The following is a 20,583-nucleotide window of genomic DNA, read 5'->3' on the forward strand; positions in this document are numbered from 1 at the left end:
CCTGTAGATCTTTATCCTGCCTTTTCCTTGTCATTCGGCTGCCATGGGGAAACTCGTTCTAGCAGAGAGTTTTCAGCTCAGACTCCTAGACCCTCAGCCCATCTTACTGCTCCGTCCCTTTTCCAAGAAGACTCAACTCAGTACCGTCATCAATGCAGTCTAGAGTTGGAATCCCCACAAAAGAGCATCATCCCGTAAACGTAAGAAAGTGATGCAGTCAAACCATATACTCAACACTTAAATCCCCAGAGCAAGAGAGAAATAAGGGGCGTACTCAGGTCTGTGGTTAGAAATAGAAATGGGTTCTGCATCCGTTTCCATGTTATCTGGCCCTGCAATGATGCTGCAGCTCAGAGCTGCCAGCCGTGCAGCCGGGCAGCAGGTGGGAGTGCCATCTGCGTCAGCCTAGAGGGTGCAGGAATTCTGCTTCCTGTGCCTGCGGGTCTTACAATGTAGGGTAAAAGGATGAATCTTGGAATCACGTAGTCTAGGGATCAAATTCTAGATCAGCCTCTCATCACAGGTGTGAACCTTGGGCAAGTTACCTAATTTCTCCAATATTTTTCCTTCTTATGTGTAAAACGAAGACAGTACCGGCTCTGAACAGCTGATGTAAAGATTTAGGTAATGAGTACAAAGCTCCCAGATTTGGCTAAAGGTAGCAATGCAGTCAGGATCAGCTGTGCTTCTCGGAGCATGCATCCTTAAACATTAGTTCTGTGGCCCGGTGTTGCTTGAGAGAACGTTTGAATGAATGAGTGAGTGAATGAGTGAAATACAGACAGTTCCTGGCTTGCTATGGTTCAATTTATGACTTTTTGACTTTACGGTGGTGCAAATGTGATTCAGTAGAAATCGTACTTTGAGTTCTCATACAGCCATTCTGCTTTTTCTTTAAATATGATTTTCAGTAAATGACGTGAGATGTTCAACACTGTATTATAAAACAAGCTTTTCATGAGGTGATTTTGCCCACCTGTAGGCTAAAGTAGTTGTTCTGAGCACATTTAAGGCAGGCGAGGCTAAGCTGTGATGTTTGGTGGTTTAGGTGTATTAAACGCACTTTGGACTTTCAGTATTTTAACACGCGATGTTTTATCAGGACATGACATCATTGTAAGTAGAGGAGCATCTGCACAACAGAAGCCGGACTTCTCTTGCACAATTGCTCCAGCAGTTACTGAGATTTGTTTGTCAGGAGCCCTCATCAGCAGTAAATGCTGTGCTCTGAAGCATTTAGTAGATGTTTCTCAACAGTGTTTTACAGTGACTAAGCACTGTGTCCCATTGCCGGGGTGTGGAGCTCAGCCCCACCCCTACCAGCTCAGCGATGTGTGCCCATCAGTCACCCTTGATAGATCTCGGGGACTTATTCTGTGAATGGGGAAGCAGAGGAATAAGGGAAAGATGGCAGAGGGAACGACTGCCAGGAGGCTTGAGGGAATTCGAATAAAGCCCCAGAAGCAGTGCCAGGTGGAGAGTGGGTGCCCTGTGAAGGCTGGCTGTCATTATTATTATGACTGCAGTGTCATAGCCCTGCATGAGGTCTTTTCAGGATACCAGGAGGGTGAGACATAGCCCTCCATCCATTGATCAGCATTGCTGGAAACCTGGACGAGGAAAGCCTGGAGCTATAACGCTGCAGAGCATGGTGGAGATACAGGGGAGTCACTGGTTGAACGCAGGGGTGGCTTGTTTTGTTTTGCTAGGAGTGGGTCAGGGAAAGGAAGGTGGGTAAAGAGAAAAAAAAACAGGGGAGAAGGGAAAGGTAAGGTCTACTGTAAAGGGCCTGTGCTTGTATCCTCTAAAAACGCAGAAGAGAGGAAGCCTTGCAACCTAATTTATGTATGGTTTTGTAAAGAATTACAGGGCTGTATGCAACTGAGTGCAGAATTAATGACATCTACCATGTTTGTTCCGTCCCGTCAATATAAACTACCTATTTTACACATCCGTTATTACCGGGAGATGAGGGAGGGACGGGGTGGGTTGGGGAGGAGCGAGTGGACAGGGAAGTGAGAAGGGAACGGGGCAGGAGAGCACAGACACAGACGCCTCCTTGCATGGAGGTGTGCTCCCATCTAGTGAGACTTTGGTTTATTGCAAAGTCAGTTCGATTTGGGTAACGGGAGGCAGCAGGGCTGATGATATTGCATCTGATGAGAGCCAAGCCCTCACGCTCCTGATCCCGCTGCCTGTTTGGGTGACTGAGGGAGGGTGGAAGGGAAGCAATCGCCAGGCCAGGTGGAAAGGCACCCACCTGCTCGGGTAACCAGGGCTAAGCCTGCAAACCGGCAACGTCGCCATAAACAGTGGGCAGAACCAAGTCAGGAGGAGTGGTCACTTTGAGAACCCTTGCTGCCCGATCAGCAGACAATAGAAACGGAGTGAGAGGCCCTGCCCCACCTCTGGCCGGGGAGCCGAGCATGGAGGTCCAGGTTACTCGGATGCCCCTACAGCATTCACCTCCTTGGGTTTACGAGCCCTCGAGCACCCCAGGGCCGCCTGTGGTCCACACGGGGCGATCAAGCCCCACCGACTGGGCTGCCTGTTTTACCTGTAGCTGCACAGATCCCCCCACCGACAGCAGGGGGCCACTTTCCTTTCCTTGAGGAGGGGGAGTTGCAGCTTCCCTACTGCCCTCAGACCCCTACGTGGACCCCCAGCACCTCCTTCCATGCCTCATGCCACTGCCTTCTTTTCGCAACGCGGCTGTCATCCACAAGAATTAGCCGTCCTGGCTCTCCTGAACTTTTCCTTAAAAACCTTCATCCAAAATTCCTTTGAGTTGCCAAGCAGCTTCCCACACAGGCAGTAACGGAGACACATTGGGGGAGGAAGGGGACACAGAGAGGCTGCGGCACTGAGCTCCCGCAAAGAATATGTGAACCGAGGGGTCGGGGGACTCCCAGAGTTGGATTTCTGCAAGAGACAGCCATCCAGGGCACGTGGGGCAGCCTCCACTCTGTTCCCTTTTGCTTCTTAATAGCACTGAAAGGGTCCTCCCATGAAGGAACCTCATCCCTTCCCCAGTCTTCCTTGATCTCACACTCGTCTCTCTCCCCCGGCCCTTTCCTGCCTGCCTGACCCCACATCGGAAGCCACAGTCCTGCAGCAGTGGCCACCCCGTTAATGAAGCGTGGTTGAAATCCGCGCTGCCCCCTTCAGAGCTTGCTGGCTCTGCCCGCTCTTCCTGCTCTGGTCTCACCTGCCTGGCCTCCCTCTCGCGGCAGGTTTTTCCCACTCAGCCTTCACGTTTGGGATCGAGAGCCACATCAGCCAGTCCAACATCAACGGGACGCTGGTGCCGCCCGCCGCCCTCATCTCCATCCTGCAGAAGGGGCTGCAGTACGTGGAGGCTGAGATCAGCATCAACGAGGTACGTGATGTTTGCGGGGCTGGGCTTCCCAGCAGCGGGGTCTCGGGACCCCAGTCCAAAGCCCGCGTGTGCTTCCTGCAGGCGTCTGAGAGCAAGCTGGGGTTGTTTGTTTGGTTTTTGTTACACTTTGAGCATCCCAAATCCGAAGTCCTAAATGTTCCAAAATCTGAAGTTTTTGAGCATCAATGTGATCCTCAGAGGAAATGCTCACTTGAGCATTTCAGATTTTGGATTTTCAGATTTGGGGTGCATAACCAGTAAGTATAATGCAAGTATTCCAAACTCAGAAAAAATTTCACACTGTGAAACGCTTCTGGTTCCAAGCATTCCTGGGAGCCTGACAGAGGGCATAACCAGAGGGACAGTCAGGGACAGAGAGATGATGGCCCTGTGTTAAAGTGACTTCAGGTGCTGGTTTCACGACTGTGCTCTTTGTGGAGCTGATCCGGGGAAGGATGGAACAAAAACCATCAATTAAAATCATACAGATCCTCTTGTATCCCCTGCCACCTTCTAGATTGGGGCTGTGCCGATTTGATAGAAATTTTGAAAGTCAGTTATTTGGGATTTAAACAGATCCCTTCTCCTCCCTGGCTCCTTCATCTGTGCTCTCGGGATTCAGCTGAGTCCCACACGGATGAGTCCACGTGTCCCAGTTCTATCCTGCCTTCCTCAAGTTCAGAGCACACAAAAATGTGTTTCTCCGTCCACGAGGCAGAACCCGGAGCAATGAGGGTTTCATGTGATTCGAGTATTTAGAAAGCACGTCTTACTTTTAAGTGTGTACAGAAATTTTTTTGATAGTACCAGAGAATCGAAAGATGTTCAGACAAAAATGTGAATCAGAAGCCCAGACTGGAGCTCCCTCAGTACAGCGTGGTGTTGACAACACCAAGTCAAGGGTGATCCCCTTACCGGTCATCTTTAAAAAAAAAACAGAAAAATATGAATCAGAAGTAAACGAGGTCATTGTCGGTTGTATCGTGGCTATATTCTGTCTAAACCCTGAACCCAGGGCATCGTTTCAAGTAGCTGCAAGTGCTTAATTTATTAGATCAGATGGGCAGGTTCACCAGGAAGGAAATCCTGAATGTTGCAGGCATCTCTAAATCGGGGCCGATGCTTCCAAAGACTTACTCCTCCCACAAAAGTGGTTACTAAGAGATTCCACACTTGCCGTGGCACCAGACGGGGTTTCTCCTGCTCAGCATTATGTACATTTGTGGCTGGACCCTGCTCTGTAGTGGGGACTGTCCTGTGCACTGGAGGATGTGGACCAGCATCCCTGGTCTCCACCCACCAGCTGCCAGTAGACCCCCTGCCAAGTGGTGACAATGAAAAATGTCTCCAGTCATTCCCTGATGTCCTCCAAGGAGTCAAAATTACTCCCCCCATACACACACCCCTGCCCCTGTTGAGAATCCTTGCATCAGGGATATAGCACTTTTGTTTAGGAATAAAGGAGACACGTTCACATATCCTTAATGCCCCAGTTCAGGTTGACACTTACCAAATATCAGGTCTCCCTCAGGACAGCCACCATACCTAGTTCTTCATCGACGATTCCCCTTGTCCACCTCCCGGTCCTTGGCCCACCATGGAGTCCCTCTGCCCTGCCCCTACAGTCCGGGCACCTGCTTGATGCCGCCGACCCCCGACCCCAGCCCCTGAGCTCCCAGGCGTCTCTGTTTCTGGGCCACTTTCCTGCACCTCTCCCACCTGGAAGGCAGAGTCTGGTCCTCGATGTCCTCTTTTGCGGTTGCTGACGGCTGCCCTTGGCTTACTTTCTCAGGATGGCACGGTGTTTGACAGCAGCCCCATAGAGTCCCTGTCCCTGATAGACGCTGTGATGCCCGACGTGGTGCAGACGCAGCAGCAGGCGTTCCGCGAGAAGCTCGCGCAGCAGCAGGCCAGTGCGGCGGCCGCAGCGGCAGCAGCAGCGGCTGCAGCAGCAGCCACGGCAGACACGGCAGCCCCGGCAGCACTTTCCCAGCAAAGTCCACCAAAGAACGGAGAGGCCACGGTCAACGGGGAGGAGAACGAGCACACGCAATAATTAAGTGTGGGGCTTCTGGCGCTTTATTGTGCTTCTAAAGCTGGGCGAATGCAACGACTTCTTAGAGATCTGCCTGCTGTCAACTTCTCACCAGTTACTTTCCAGTGCTTGCTTACTGTACGGCCGGAAGACCTTCACATTCCCCGTTTGTCACCTAAATCCTTAGACCTGACCTTCTCGACACACATCCTGGATTTTATGAAATCCTGCTGCCCTGCTCCTGAAGGCTCGCGTGTAACAGGGACAAGTACCAGATGATCACTGTCCAACATAAGCAAGTATCTCTCTCAGCCTTCCATGCAGAGGGTTTTCAGCCAAATTATGGTCTAGTAGTCGAGCCCATGGTCAGTGCAAGGGCACCACGCCCTGAACACCAGACATCATCTTACTTGGTCATTGCAAAACCCCGGGAGGTTAGACCTGTTAGCTAATCGCCCAAGAGTATGCAGTAGATGAGTCAGAGCTCGACAATCATATCACGAAACTTGCTCAGGCCCGGTGCACCTTCCACCAACTAACTCCCACATCAGAAAATCTATTTAAAACTAGAACAACAGAGACAAAAGAGGTGCCATGTCCTGGGACCCAAAGTCAGAATGCAAGGCATGCCTGTGCTCCATCAAGGACCTGAGCCATTCTGCCACCCCTCTGGTCTGAGTTCGGCTCCTTACCCGTTCCCCATCTCTGGTCGTTTCCTCTGGAGGCTGTTCCCTGCAGTGGCCGTGGGAGTGGGAGTTCTTCTACCCAGGCTGCGTCTGGGCACTGACCCCTGCCCCAGGGAGCCCAGCCTCCTTCTCTTGCTGGTGCACGTGGCTAACACACCCTCGCTCACTGCTCTTAATTTCTGCAGCAGCCAGCTCAACCCCCTTCTCAGCACCTCATGGCTGGTCTGCAGACCAGCCTGTTGGGGCGGCAGCATGCCACGGCCGCCTGTGGATAAGTGAGCAGGTGACAGCCTACTCTGCATGCCTATACAGAGTCCCAGGCCCCCACTGCACGGCTGGCTAGGACGCCAGCTGTCCTCTCGCCATCACCAGGGGATGGATCCACCAAACATGGAAGATCATTTTGCTTATCTTCATCTTCTCCCAGCCACATGGGAACTTGGGAAGCATAAAAGAAGTAGGGTTTTTTCACAGCCCCGCTGTTCCTGAGGGTAGGCTGTGAAGATTGTGTGTCAGGCTTCTCAATCCAAGCAGGGTCACCAGGCATTTTCATATTTTTATGTGTTGACCCAGAAGCAGTGGATCTTAGGTTACCTGCCACTGAGAAGTGAGTCCTTCTCTTCCTGGGGTTTTCCACCAAAATACCTGAACAAGAAGATGTAACAGCAGACTCAACTCTACACAGCATTACAAAACTGTCAGCTGCTGCTGACTGTGTGCTAGTTAGATCGGACCGCTGCCTTCTCTTTCCCATAAAGCAGGGGCTACTAAACTTTCCCTAAGGGGCCAGACAGTGGCTGTCACAGGCTTTCAGGGCCAGGCAGTCTCTGTCACAGTGACCCAACTCTGTCTTGAAATGCAGAAGCAGTTGTCCTCTTCTGCTCGGGCTGCTGTGACAGAGCACTGCAGATCTGCGGCAGAAACAGCAGACATTTCTCCCCGCAGGCCTGGAGGCTGCAAGTCTGAGCTCCAGGTGAGGCAGACTGGTTCCTCCTGAGTCCTCTCTCCTTGGCTAGTAGACACCATCGTCTCCCTGTGTCCTCACATGGTCGTCCGTCTGTGTGTGTCTCTGTCCTAATCTCCAATCCTTATAAGGACATCAGTCGTATTGGATTATAACCCACTCTAACAACCTCATTTTACCTTAATCACCGCTTTAAAGACCCAGTCCCCAAATACAGTCACCGTCTGAGGTACTGGGGTCACGGTTCAACCCATATCAGTCGCTGCAGGTAATGCATAAATATATGGGAGTCGGTAAATAACTTAAACGTTATTTATGAGGAGAGGCTGCAGCAGGCTAGATTTTGGCCCATGGGTCATAGTTGACTGGCCCCAGTTTTATGGAATAAATTAGTGTATTCCTCACTCAAGTTTGAAGACTGGCAAAATACAAAGAGACATAAAATACCCAATCACACAAAGCCATGATTTAGTTATAATCATCAGAGATGGTATCGCCTAGTACATAAAAACAAGGTGTTCCTAAAACAGAAGCCCCCTGAGAATGAGTTTCCTTTTTATTGATGAGCCACGTGCCTTTTTGTGTTTCCTACAACAGATAATCACTCAAAACCCATGCAAATTGACTGGGACGTTGAGATTCCACCCAACAAAGCCACAGTCCTTCGGGGCCATGAGTCCGAGGTGTTCATTTGTACCTGGAACCCTGTCAGCGATCTGCTGGCTTCTGGGTGAGGATGTCAGGGGCGGGACGCTCCATGGTCAGGGGAACCCCTGCTCGCCTCTAGCATTCTGCCTCAAGGGACACGTGCTGTTGTCTGACCTCGTCTGTCACGTCTTCCCGACATGAGCAGATCCCGAGCAGGTCCTGTTAACTCCACAGCTCTGTGTGTCTCGGATTGTGAAGTCGACATTCCACGCCGTGTTCTCCATGGGATGGGGAGCAAAGACATTTAAAACTGATAAATGCGGAGGTGGGGAGGAGAGGAGGGGGGATGGATGGGAGGGGGGGAAAGAGCTGTTCCCACCAAGAGCCGACGTGCGTGTGTTTTTATTCTGCAGGTCTGGAGACTCGACGGCCAGGATATGGAACCTTAATGAACACAGCAACGGCGACTCTACCCAGCTTGTACTGAGGCAATGTATACGGGAGGGGGGACACGATGTCCCCAGTAACAAAGATGTCACCTCACTGGACTGGAACGTAAGCATCTTCCACCCCCCGGGCCCCTTGAAATGTGTGGTGGCCCTGCCCTGAGCTGTGGGCTCACAGGTGCTCTCCATCTCCAAGAGATCCTGCTTAGGCCATGGCGGGCACAGAATGAGCTGGGTGTTGGGTGGCCGTGCCTTCCCATGGTCAGCACACATGAGCGAGTCAAGCCTGATGGCGCTGAGAGGGGGACCTCACAGCGTGAAGGTGGGACCCCCGGAAGGCTCAGCTGGGGAGCTGTGACAAGCAGCCAGGAAAGAAAACTTTCCACCTGGAGAGCTCAGGACCAGCAGCTAAGTGCATTTATACGTGGGACACATGCCGTTCAACTTCTTTTTGCTTTCTGCATAGTCTTAGGATGACTTTCTGTAGGTATTTTAAATTCTGTCCTTAATTAGACAGCACACATGTTGAGTGGTTCCAGTGTGGCTTTCTCACTTCCTGGTCCACATGCCTTGCATTTAATTTAACAGCAGTGTGTGCTGAAGTAGTCAGAGATGACCCGTTAGTCTCTTAATGTGGCATCAGTTATCGGCTTAGGAATATTCTAGACTTGGGATCCTGGCGATTTCTGTGTGCTTTTCTGGTGCCACCACTACTAAGCTGCTTCTGTGGGTTTGTGTCTCTTTCTGGCCCGCAGAGCAATGGGACGCTTCTGGCCACAGGTTCATATGACCGTTTTGCAAGGATATGGATGGAAGACGGTAGTCCTGTGTCTGTCGTGTTGAGGTTGGACAGGACCTTCTTCTGTATGTAACCGTGAAGTGAACAGACCATGACCTTGAAGTCAACATGTTTGTCTGTGTTTGTTTTACATAACACGTAATCTGGCCAGCACCTTAGGCCAACATAGAGACCCCATCTTTGCCTTGAAATGGAACAAAAAGGGGAATTATATTTTGAGTGCTGGTGTAGACAAAGTGAGTATTAACTTAAAACAAATACTTTCGATCTATACATGTTTATTTTCATTCTCCAGATAACACGATGTTTTCTTTGAATTCTTAGGCTTTCTCCTTCCCCTTAAGAAATCAAAAGGACCTGTATAGGTTTTGTTTTTGTAATTTTGATCTTCGTGTTAATTTTACCATGTAATCTCTGTCAGTATATTCCACTGTTCTACAGACCTCTGTGCAAAGTGTCTCTTCTTTTGAGGTTCATAGTTTAATGATAAAGAGAGGAAAATCTCCAGACTGTGTTTATCAATGGCTGGACAGAGCAGGGGGTGTGGGTGTGCTCTGTGTAAACTTTCACCCCTAGACTGATGTTAGTGACACAGACTGTTCTCTTAGCAGACTTCTGCTCTCCTAATTTGATAAGCTCCTTTTTCCCACTGTAGACTGCACAATTCCTGAGCAGGAGTAAAACGGACCCAGGGACAGGGCACTGTCCCCTGACAGGCCACGGAGCCAAAGTGGGACTCCTTTACTCTGCACTTGGACAGGGCTGCCAGAGAGATGTGATGGCTTTAGAGCCGGGTGCCTCTCGAAGCCATCATGGGGTGGAAGATCCCAGAACAAAGAGGAAGGAGACATAGAACCATTCCCCCACAGAAACTACACTGGTTTCATGATAGTTTGAAAACTTTACTCTGTTACTGCTTTCTGTTCATTCAAGGTGTAAAATTTAATATAAAATAATAAACGAACTCTAAACATCATCACATTCTTGGAGAAGTCATGGGTGCACTTGGCAGGGTACAGCCCACACAGGCGATAACTGGCCCATCACCTGTTCTTCTAAATAAAGTTTTATTGATACACAGCCACTCTCATTTGTTGAGAATTGTCGGTAGCCGCTTTCACCCCTTAGTGGCTGAGTTGAGGAGTTGCAATAGAAGACCATTGGACCTCAAAGTTTAAGGTATTTAGCAGGGGCCCCATGACAGAAAGAGTGCCAGCGCCTGTATGTGGATATAACTGTGTAGGTCAGTGAATCATTTGTTCCTTTTCTCTATATTTAAGCCAAGAAACTCTTCATTCAGACTTGGGAGCCTAATTTATTATAATATAAGAAAAGATAAGCTGCTGTGGTTGACACACTAAATGTGTCGTGTAACTATCATCAAATTTTTCCCAAGATGTTCTAGTTCAATTAATACGCATACACAGCACTCTGTCATGCCTTCAGTAGGCCATTGGTAACTGCCACTTGAATTATGAACATAATTCAAGAAAATGATCGCTAACATTTACAGCAAGCAGGCATTAGTATGTTCAATTCCATTTTACAGAGGAAGAATTGGAGCGCCAGAGAGGTTTATTACCTTGTCTAGTGACACACAGCTGGTGCAGCGTGGAGGAGGATCAGTCCCTGGTTACCAGTAACTCTGCCCTCCGACTTGCCGAGCATTCTAAATCGTTTCCTGGCCACCTTCCCACCTGGCGGATCTTTATTGTACATTCATTTGTGTGTTTCTCACCGGTTATTTATTTTGACTCTACCAGGTGACGGACTGTACGATCAGTAAAAATGCATATTTGGAATCATGTTAGTCTTTTGGGTCATGTATGTCCCTCTTTACTCCTTAGTCAATCATGGCAGGAATAATAACAGTGTCCTTGAACATAATACCCATGGAGAAATGTAAATTATGATGATGCTGGTGTGACCTTCAGTGTATGCTTAACCCAAAGTGACAAAAATATATTTCACATTCTCAAAGCTTTTGTGAAATGTTTTCTTTGGTTCAATGTATATTTAACATACACGTCAACTAAATGTTCCAGTGACTGATTGTAGTATGTGAAAATGTATCAGACATTTGTGAGTTTACTTACAGTTTGACCCTTGAACAGCACAGGTCCACTTATACATGGTACTTTTTTGGTCTGGTAAATACTGCACAATGCTATAAATGTCTTTTTCTCTTCCTTATGATTTTCTTAATAACATTTTCTTTTCTCTAGCTTATTTTATTTTAAGAATACAGTGTATATATATATATATATATATATAACACAGAAAACATGTTTTAATTGAACGTTAATGTTATTGGTAACAAGTCAGATCAATAGTCGGCTATTAGTAGTTCCGTTTTGGGGAAGGCAAGAGTTACACGTGGATTTTCAACTGTGTCCTGGTCGGTAACCTAACCCGCCCATTATTAAAGGACCGATTGTACTCACAATATATAATCCACATTTGTTTGTGCTTGAGAAATTAAGAAAACAGTTGCAGACAAACAGTGACAGGTGGTCTAGAGCTGACCCCAAATGTAGGAATACCATGTTTAAAAGACACTTGCTGCTCTGAGTGATCCCTCTGAATGTTTCTACAATCAACCGAAAACATAACCAGCTCTTAAAATGAAATCTTTATGAAGTCCCACTGACAGACAGGTGTAAAGTTTCCAATGTCGTTGAAAATTCCGGTTAATGAAGATTTAATTCCAATGGTATTTATGGAGCTGCCCCTGGCTGCTGCTTTAAGTATGTTCCTAGCATCAGTAAGTTCATCAGAATTCATGATTTACTTTGTGTTCCGAGTTGCCGATCACCTTTTTCCTTACTGTAGACCCATAAATCAGAGCCTGACCCGGGCATAATCCGATGGCTTTGTCACATCGCGTGGTCCTGGTTCATGGATGGTCGGTGAGGGGAATTTCCAGAAATGTCTGTTTGTGCAGCTCTTCATTTGGAAAACTGCCTGAAAGACATTTAGATATGTTTTGGTACAGGTATTTTAGCGTTTTGGGATGAGGGGGCATCACCACTGATTTGGGTAGTTTTCTCAGTTATCAGTTAAGGCTGCTGTGTCCGCTGCAGTAGGCACCAGCTCATGTGGCTGTAGGTCATCACATGTGGCCGTCCAAACTGCTGTGTGTAAAACACGCTGTGATTCCAAGTCCTAGAATGGGGGGCAAGAAAGAATGTCAGATACCTCATTAATATTTTTCTATACTGATTACATGTTGAAACAATAGTATTTTGGCATTATTGGAGTGAAATAAAATACACTGTTAATGAATTGTACCAGTTTCTTTTTTTCTTTTTAATGTGGTGACTGTAAAATTAAAAATTAGTGTAGTGACTCACATGATACCTCTATGGGACACTGCTAGGCAGTTAGCTTATTTGGGGAGAGCATGGTGTCACACCAAGGTCAAGGTTCAGATCCCCTTACCAGGCAGCCACTAAAAACCCCCAAACAACAGAGAAAAGAACACTCCCCTCTGCTTCCCCTTCTCCTACTAATATGACCTGTCCTCATCCTGAACTTCCTACAGCTTCCCGGAAAAATTAAAGGAATAGCTCTATTGGACTGTGATGGTTTAGAAGGAATAAGGTCCCACTGTCTTTTCTTGTATGATGCACTTTTCATGAGAAAACTTTGCAAGAAGAATAATTACTAACTTTTTCCTTTGTTTGTGGCGTGCAGACAACAATCATTTGGGATGCCCACACAGGAGAAGCCAAACAACAGTTTCCTTTCCTTTCAGGTTAGTTTTGTTTTGATTTTGTAATTTAAAAGGAATGATTCAGAGTTCTGTGAAATGTCCCTTAAAGTAATTGTGAATGCACAGAGGGAGCAGCCTGTGGAACCTCGCTGGTGGGAAGGAGACCCATTTTATGTTAAGTGTTGTCGTTCAGGTTTGCAAGGTACAGACGCCTCAACACCCACCTGCTCCCGAGTCTGGAAACACCAGCCAAAGAGCCAGGGCAGGCTTCTCTGTCCTGCTGCTCCGGGAGGGCTGCTGTGTTGGGGTCCCCGACACCACTCCGTGTTTGGCAGTCTGCTGGGTGGACACACAGGACTCAGCATACACACCTAATCTTCTTGTGGGAACGGATACAAAGCAACATCAGGAAAGGGAAGAGGCATGAGGGATGAAGTCCCAGGGAGAACAGACGTGAGCTCCCCGGGGAGTCGCACGGGATCTGCTTAATTCCCCCAGAAGTCAGCTGTCTTCCAGGGAAGCCCGTTAGAGACTTGGTGCTGAGGGTTTTCATTTGGGGCTGGTCACATGGAGGCACCCATTGCCGACCCCATGCCCGATTCTAGACTCCCAGAGTCAAGCAGGTGCTCAGCACAAACTGCACTGTTTGCACGGACAGCACAGGCAGGGGCCGTTCCCATCAGTGAAGGAATGGTGAGAGCTCGTATCATAAGAGGTTGGTCAGACCTTGATGGCTAAGCCTCAAAGCACTGAGCTCCTGGCCCTTGAAGACATTACCTGGTTACAATGGCCCGAAACGCTATGTAGGCAGCACCCTGTTCTCTGTGTGACGTGTGCTCTAGTGAGGCACTGTTCACAGCCCTCAGGCCATGAGCTTTCCCAGTCAGGGTTCTGTGAGCACAGGGCACAATTCCAGAGCTTCTCTTTCTCAGAAGCAGCCTGTGATGATCCTGAATAAAAGGGACTCGCTGAGATTCCTAAGGAGAAGGGGCACACCACGTGAGCAGCTCCCTCTCCCCCTTGCTGTTCCTTCCCGAGCCCCCCGCCTCCGGCCATCACCTCTCACTTGATGCGTAAATGCCTCTAGGGAGTGTTCCAGTGGGAGTGCCTCAGGGGAGCAGAGACTATACAGACATGAGCAGTGCATGGCCATGAGGTCCCCGGAGTGCCAAGTGATCACTTGAGCAAGTGGGTGCCTGAGAGGAGGTGGGAGCAGCCGCCCTTAGCCGCAGACCCGCTCCTTGTAAGTGGAGAGGCACGAGGCTTGGAGGCCACAGGTACAACAGCCATGGGGACTAACACATCTGTACCCCTTCTCTGGCTGGTAGCTGTGCTGACGGCCTGAGATGGCTTGTCTCACTCCATGCTCAGCGTCCCCTGAGTGCTTATCAGAACATCCTTGTGTGCAGCTGAGACCCCACGACCTGACTGATGGACAGAACAAGGATGGAGTCTGGCCGCTCTGCCTTCACCACCTGGTCTTTACGTGTTCTTCCAACATCTTGGGGCACTGGCTCTGAGGACAGAACGAGGGCTGGGCTTTTAACAATGGCCCTGGGCATTTCGGTGCATTGGAAATTGTCTGGATTTGCTGCTGCTGTCTCAGCAAAGAACCCAGAAAGTAGAGAATGAGAACGTAACTAAAGTGCAGCATTAGTTAACCTTTGTATTGTTCCCATCGTTGTTACTTCTAAGGTCCCTTCAGGGGCAGGGCTCACACTAGATTAAGGAGTTGGGAAAGCTGGGACATGGAGAGGTCTAGCGGGGAGTGACCAGAGGGCAGTCACCTCAAAACCCTCAGCAGAGCCGAGGGTCTCTTGGACTCAGGGAGGGTGTTCCTCACGAGTCCTGAACCTTTCACCCAATTTCATCCCTAATATGGGATTCTTGTTGACTCTAATTATCCCCGAATCCATGGGATGCATTAATGTGTTGCAGGATTTTTTTTTTTTTAATTGGGGTGTCTTGAGCAAAGGCTATGAAATCTTTTTCCTCTTCTTTTTCCTGCTCTCTCTGTGAAAGCAAGTCTAAAAGGCCCACCGTGGTGATACTGCTCAAGCAGGAAGGTGCGGGGGCAGGCAGCCAGCACACCTCACCTGCCCTTTCTCACCTGTGCCGTGGGAGCAAGAGATGCTGCATGTCGTGGGGCACAGAAAGGGCCACGGGGCCTCTCTCCAGAGGCATCTTGTCGTCCCTGCAAATGTGGGAGGAGAGGGTCTTTAAGGTCTTTAAACCTAAGAGTCAGTTCACGAGGGAATATGTTTTATCGTGTTACTAGATATGGCTTCTCCACCATGCTGTCAATTGTTCTAAGTCAGCTGAGCTCTGTGCACAGCTGATAAATGTCAGCGTCCTCCCTGTCTTTCCTGCTCCACAGCCCCTGCTCTTGATGTGGACTGGCAGCACAACACTACCTTTGCCTCCTGTAACACAGACATGTGTATTCATGTATGCAGACTTGGCTGTGACCGCCCAGTCAAAACCTTCCAAGGACACACAGTAAGTGGGACTTCTGAGTTTCAGACTTGAGTTCATGAGAATGTGATGCGGGAGCCTTTTTATATATTTTTTTTTTACCTAGAATCAAAGGATGCCATGACAGCAGACCAGTTCCTCTGCAGACCTTTGCTCTTGAACTGTTGCAGCTACCCTAGGCAGCTGGATTAAATCAGTGACGGGAAGGCAGTGAGAAAAAGTGACCCTGAGGTGATCTAGATGTTGGACTTTGTGGCAAAGGCTATGAAAAAAATGTACGAGGATATAAAGGAAAAGATGCTTGTAATAAGTGAATAGATGGGGAGTGTCAGCAGAGAATCGAAATACTATGTTTGGGGAGTAATAAGTGAATAGATGGGGAGTGTCAGCAGAGAATGGAAATACTATGTTTGGGGATCCCCTGTTAAAGCAGAGGGGTCTGATCAAAGCCCCTGGGGAGTTCCCATCATGCCCCCAATTTAAGGGAATTCAATTCCATTGTCCTCAGTGCCTTTGCCTTTCATTACTACCCACCAGTCTCAGCTCCCAGCCCAATGCGTTCCTGCTTCCAAAAGAAGGTTCTTTGGAGCACAGGTATCCATTGCCCCATGAATATCTGGCTGTGGTAACAAAGGGACACTTGCGTTTTCTGGTCTAAACTTGTTTCACCACTAATCCTGGATGATCTGCGATCTTTTAATAGTGCTGCCCGCAGTCTGTGTGTGCCGTAGGGTACAAGGTCACATAGCTATGTGATTTCCAGCTGCCGTGCCCGGGATTTTACCACCGTGCCACCACTTGGCTCTTTAAATGGCTCTCCTTGTGGCTAATCGTTGGAACAAGCCTCAAGCGAAATGTGGCTGAGCCTACTTCTTCCTGAGACTTTTGAGCCACTTCTCGATGCTTCCTAGTAATTGTGACTTGGGCTGAGAGTGGCGGGTGGGTGGAGGTGGCGCTCCATTCCCAGGAAGGTTCAGCTTGAGACAGTTCATGGTGACTGGCTCCAAATTCCTGGGCCCCAAGAAACCAACCCATCGATTCTCCTGTCAGCATCCGCAGCCAGAACCAGCTACCCTTGTGCACATTGACACACGCCCACACTCCCACACATGCATGCACTCACTCACACCTCCAGACTCGAGCACATGCACGCACACACATACATGCATACACACTCGCACACACGCAGGCACACTCAAGCGTACTCGCACGCACACTCACATGCCTGGACACTCATGTATGTGTATGAAAACCCACACACACTCACATGCATGCCCACTCACACGCCTGGATACTCATGTACATGTATGAACACCCCCACACGGCCACATTCTCACACACACGTGCAGACGTATGCGGACTCACACGTATGGACACTTGTGCACATGCACACAAAGTCATGCACACTCATGTTCACTTGCGCACACATGTGTGCACGCATACGTCTGCACGCTCACACACAGGTCCACACTTTATCCCCTCTCCAGTCTGACCCCTTCATCCTCCCCTGGCTCACAGATGCCCACTCCTTGGACTCACATGCATGCCCACTCACACTCCTGGACACTCACATCTACATATGCACACCAGCATACATGGCCACTTGCTTAGACATATGTCCATGTATTCATACACATCCATGCACTTACACACGTCTGCACACTTACACACCCCTGGGCAATCACAGGCACCTGTGTGCACATGCCACTCTTCAATCTGACCCTTTCATCCTCCCCTTGCTCACACAGGAGCCCACTCCCTGGACTCCAGGCTTTCTTCCTCCCTTTTCCCAGGCCATCCGTGCCATGTGGAACACTGATGTGGCCCTGCCACTTCTTTGCTTCACACCCTTCACAACTCAGTTTCCTTAAAAAGTAGTGTGACCATATAATTTATCCTCCAAACCAGAGTTCTTAGGTGTGTGAAATTATTTAGAAAATGAATTATGAGTGTGAAGTTAGTTAATTGTTGGGCTGGACAGCAGGCATAATATTGTGGGATTGTCCTGAGCAGATGGGGCCCTACAGTCACCCGAAGGAAAAGACCCTTGTGGGTGCACCTTCTACTTGGTCTCCATGTGCGGCACAGTGTTCCTCTGCCACAGGCTGTTCCTTTGTAGAACCGTGTTCCCTGTGTGTCCCCCTCTCCCTTGCCTGCCGTGTACATTTGCCTTTGTCCCCCGGGGCTTAGCTTCGGGATCTCGGGGCCCTGGTGGCCCTCAGGAACACTCCTGTTCCTTTGTGCACCCAGCATGCTGAGCTGCCTGGTAGAACTCCCCTGCCCTTTGTATTTCCAGGCTGTTTGCACTAGAGGGCAAGCCCCTTGGGTGGGTTTTGTTTCTCCTGTGTGTTCTTACAGAGCCACCCTCTGGGCTCTGGTGTGTGCTCGTGCACTTGGGGCACACGGGCCTCCTGTTCCCCGTGGAACCGCACCGTGGTTGAGGGGTTTCATTTGTCTGCATTGACCCCCGGCCACTGCCACTCGCCAGAAAAAGGTAGCAGATTTAGATAGAAGCAGTAGCTGTAGCATTAAAAATGCACAGGGAAGTGATTTCCATGTCCAGTTTTAAAACAGCTGTGGTTTTGGTGTTTTTATTTGCTACCTATACTGTATGTGAATTCTTCATTTGCTTCCTTCCTAGTATGGAATTTTTTCCCTTCAAGAAATATTGATGAGGGTGGCTGCTCATTTGTGGTATATGGCTGTCCTTTTATATAAATGAACAAGGCAAAGTGGTGAAAAAGGAAAACGCATGGCCTCCCAGGCTCTTTGCTTTGCTTTTGGGGAAAGTCCCAGGTGGCCGGTCAGCAGGATGACAGAATCTTGCTTCCCCTGGAGGATGGCCAGCAGGATGACAGAACGCTACTGCCCCCAGCAGCAGTCTCTGGTGGACGGTAGGCAGGATGAGAGAGTGCTACTGCCCACTTGTGTACAGCTGCTGGGGTGACAGGGTGCTACTACCCTCTTGTGGACAGCCACTGGGATGACAGAGCACTATTGCCCCCTGGTGGATGGCAGGATGACAGAGCACTACTGGCCCCTGGTGAACCGTAGTCAGGATGAGAGAGTGCTACTGCCACCTTGAGGACAGTCACTGGGATGACATCGCACTACTGCCCCCTGATGGACGGTAGGCAGGATGAGAGAGTGCTACTGCTCCCTTGACGATTGGCAGGGGGGTTACAGAGCAACATAGCCCCTGGTGGATGGTCGGCCGGGTGACAGAGCCCTGTTGCCCCCTGGTGGATGGCTGGGTGAGAGCGTGCTACTGCCCCCTGCTGGATGGCAGGGTGACAGAGTGCTACTGCCCCCTGGTGGACGGCCACCATGATGACAGAGCGCTTCTGATCCCTGGTGAACGGTAGGCAGGATGAGAGAATGCTACTGCCCCCTTGAGGACAGCCACTGGGATCATAGAGTACTATTGTCCCCTGGTGGACAGTGGCTGGGATGACAAAGCACTATTGCCCTGTGGTGGATGGTCGGCCAGATGACAGAGCACTTCTGCCCCCTGCTGGATGGTTAGCAGGATGAGAAACTACTGCTGCCCACTTGTGGACAGCTGCTGGGATTACAGAGCACTATTGCCCCCGGTTGACCATAGGGAAGTTGAGAGAGTGCTACTGCCCCCTGGTGGAGGGTAGCAAGGAAGAGAGGGTGCTACTGCCCCCTTGTAGACAGCCCCTGGGATGACAGAGCACTACTGCCCCCTGGTGGACAGCAGGCAGGATGAGAGAGTGCTACTGCTCCCATGAGGACAGCCAGAGTGGTTACAGAGCACTATTGCCCCTGGTGGACAGCGGCTGGGATGACAGAGCACTATTGCCCCCTGGTGGATGGTCGGCCAGATGACAGAGGGCTTCTGCCCCCTGCTGGACGGTAAGCAGGATGAGAAAGTACTGCTGCCCACTTGTGGACAGCTGCTGGGATAACAGAGCACTATTGCCCCTAGTGGATGGTCATCCGGATGACAGAGCACTGTTGCCTCCTGGTGGACGGCAGGGTGACAGAGTGCTACTGCCACCTGGTGGACGGCCACCATGATGACAGAGCGCTACTGCCCCCTGCTGGATAGCCACTGGGTCTGTTCTCAGGCCTTGATATCCTTTCCAAACCCGTTCTATTTTTCAGAATGAGGTCAATGCTATTAAATGGGATCCTTCTTGAATGTTGCTAGCATCCTACTCTGATGACATGACATTAAAGGTAAAGTTGGCATCTGTAGGGATGAGCTCTTTTACCCTAAACAGCCCACAGTACTGAACGCAAGTCTCACATGTGGGGGTTATCTGTACTGAGTCCTCTTCCTTCCTCTATAATTTGTCCCATTACTGACTGTCAGATTAGCTCTCGCCCAGTGAACTCTGATGTACCAGTCAAGGGTCCTGCTAGGAGTCCCAGCCCTTCCTGGGCAATGACCTGCAGTTTTTTCCAGTGGGACACTCCAATGGCTTGTGTACGGTTCACAGCCAGCAGTCTCTTGGCTCACTGGAGGGACATAGCTTGCTCATATTGTTACCACTGTGTTCTCTAGATCTGGAGCATGAAGCAGGACACGTGTGTGCACGACCTGCAAGCTCACAGCAAAGAGATATACACCATCAAGTGGAGTCCCACCAGGCAGGCCACCAGCAACCCCAACTCCAACATCATGCTGGCGAGGTAAGGACAGGACGCCTGCACAGCCCAGCCTCGGCTCCTGAACTCAGCCTGGCCCGCTGTCACTGAGGCAGCAGCACAACAGCAGAACTTCCTCATACGCAGAGAGAACAGGACGTTTTGCTGGAGCATTGAACGTCGTAGCTCCGTTTTGAAGGGGCCGAGATAGAACTTTTAAGTGAGACTGGGAGAAGGCACTTTTAAGTAAGACTGGGAGAAGGCACGTGTTGAGATGGCTTGAGGCACTTGGCTTTGCTGAAGCTTTTCCTGACAGCAGAGAAAGGAAAGGGAAAGAGTTCACCTTGGACCTTGGGCTTGGTTTATTCGTTCAACTCAGGGCTTACATGGGCAGGAATTTCAAGCAGGGATAAAGGTTCCCCCAGCCACAGCCAGACTTGACCTGACATTGTATATAGTGAGTCCCCTAAGACACCAGCTTCGGAGGTAGTGGAGTGGCCAGCCAGTCACCGCCAGAAATGGGAAGAGGGGTTATAAGTGACAAAGGTGGCCTCCCACAAACCACGTGGCTTTAGGCTTCATTCAAGAGCATTATTTTGCCAGAAGCTCGCCAGACCCAGTTAAGAGTAGAATGTTCCACTCCCGTTATTTCAGGAAGAACTCTTAGAAGAAGAAGCTAAAGAGATTCTGAGACCGAATGCTGTGTTTGTAGTGACCTGACTTGATGTTAACGCTCTGAAGATTGAGGCCTTGGTTAGGAATATAGTTGTCCTCAAGCAGAAGGTACTTATTCAGAGACAGTCAGGACAGTAGCTGAGT

General features: G+C 49.6%; 1 pseudogene; it reads left to right on the forward strand.

Moving 5' to 3' along the window:
• Positions 1–3,241: 3,241 nt before the first annotated feature.
• LOC134369062 (F-box-like/WD repeat-containing protein TBL1X) lies at positions 3,242–19,813 on the forward strand (annotated as a pseudogene).
• The last annotated feature ends 770 nt before the right edge of the window (positions 19,814–20,583 follow it).

Source organism: Cynocephalus volans, unplaced genomic scaffold, assembly GCF_027409185.1.
Source record: "Cynocephalus volans isolate mCynVol1 unplaced genomic scaffold, mCynVol1.pri scaffold_35, whole genome shotgun sequence".
Taxonomy (NCBI): domain Eukaryota; kingdom Metazoa; phylum Chordata; class Mammalia; order Dermoptera; family Cynocephalidae; genus Cynocephalus; species Cynocephalus volans.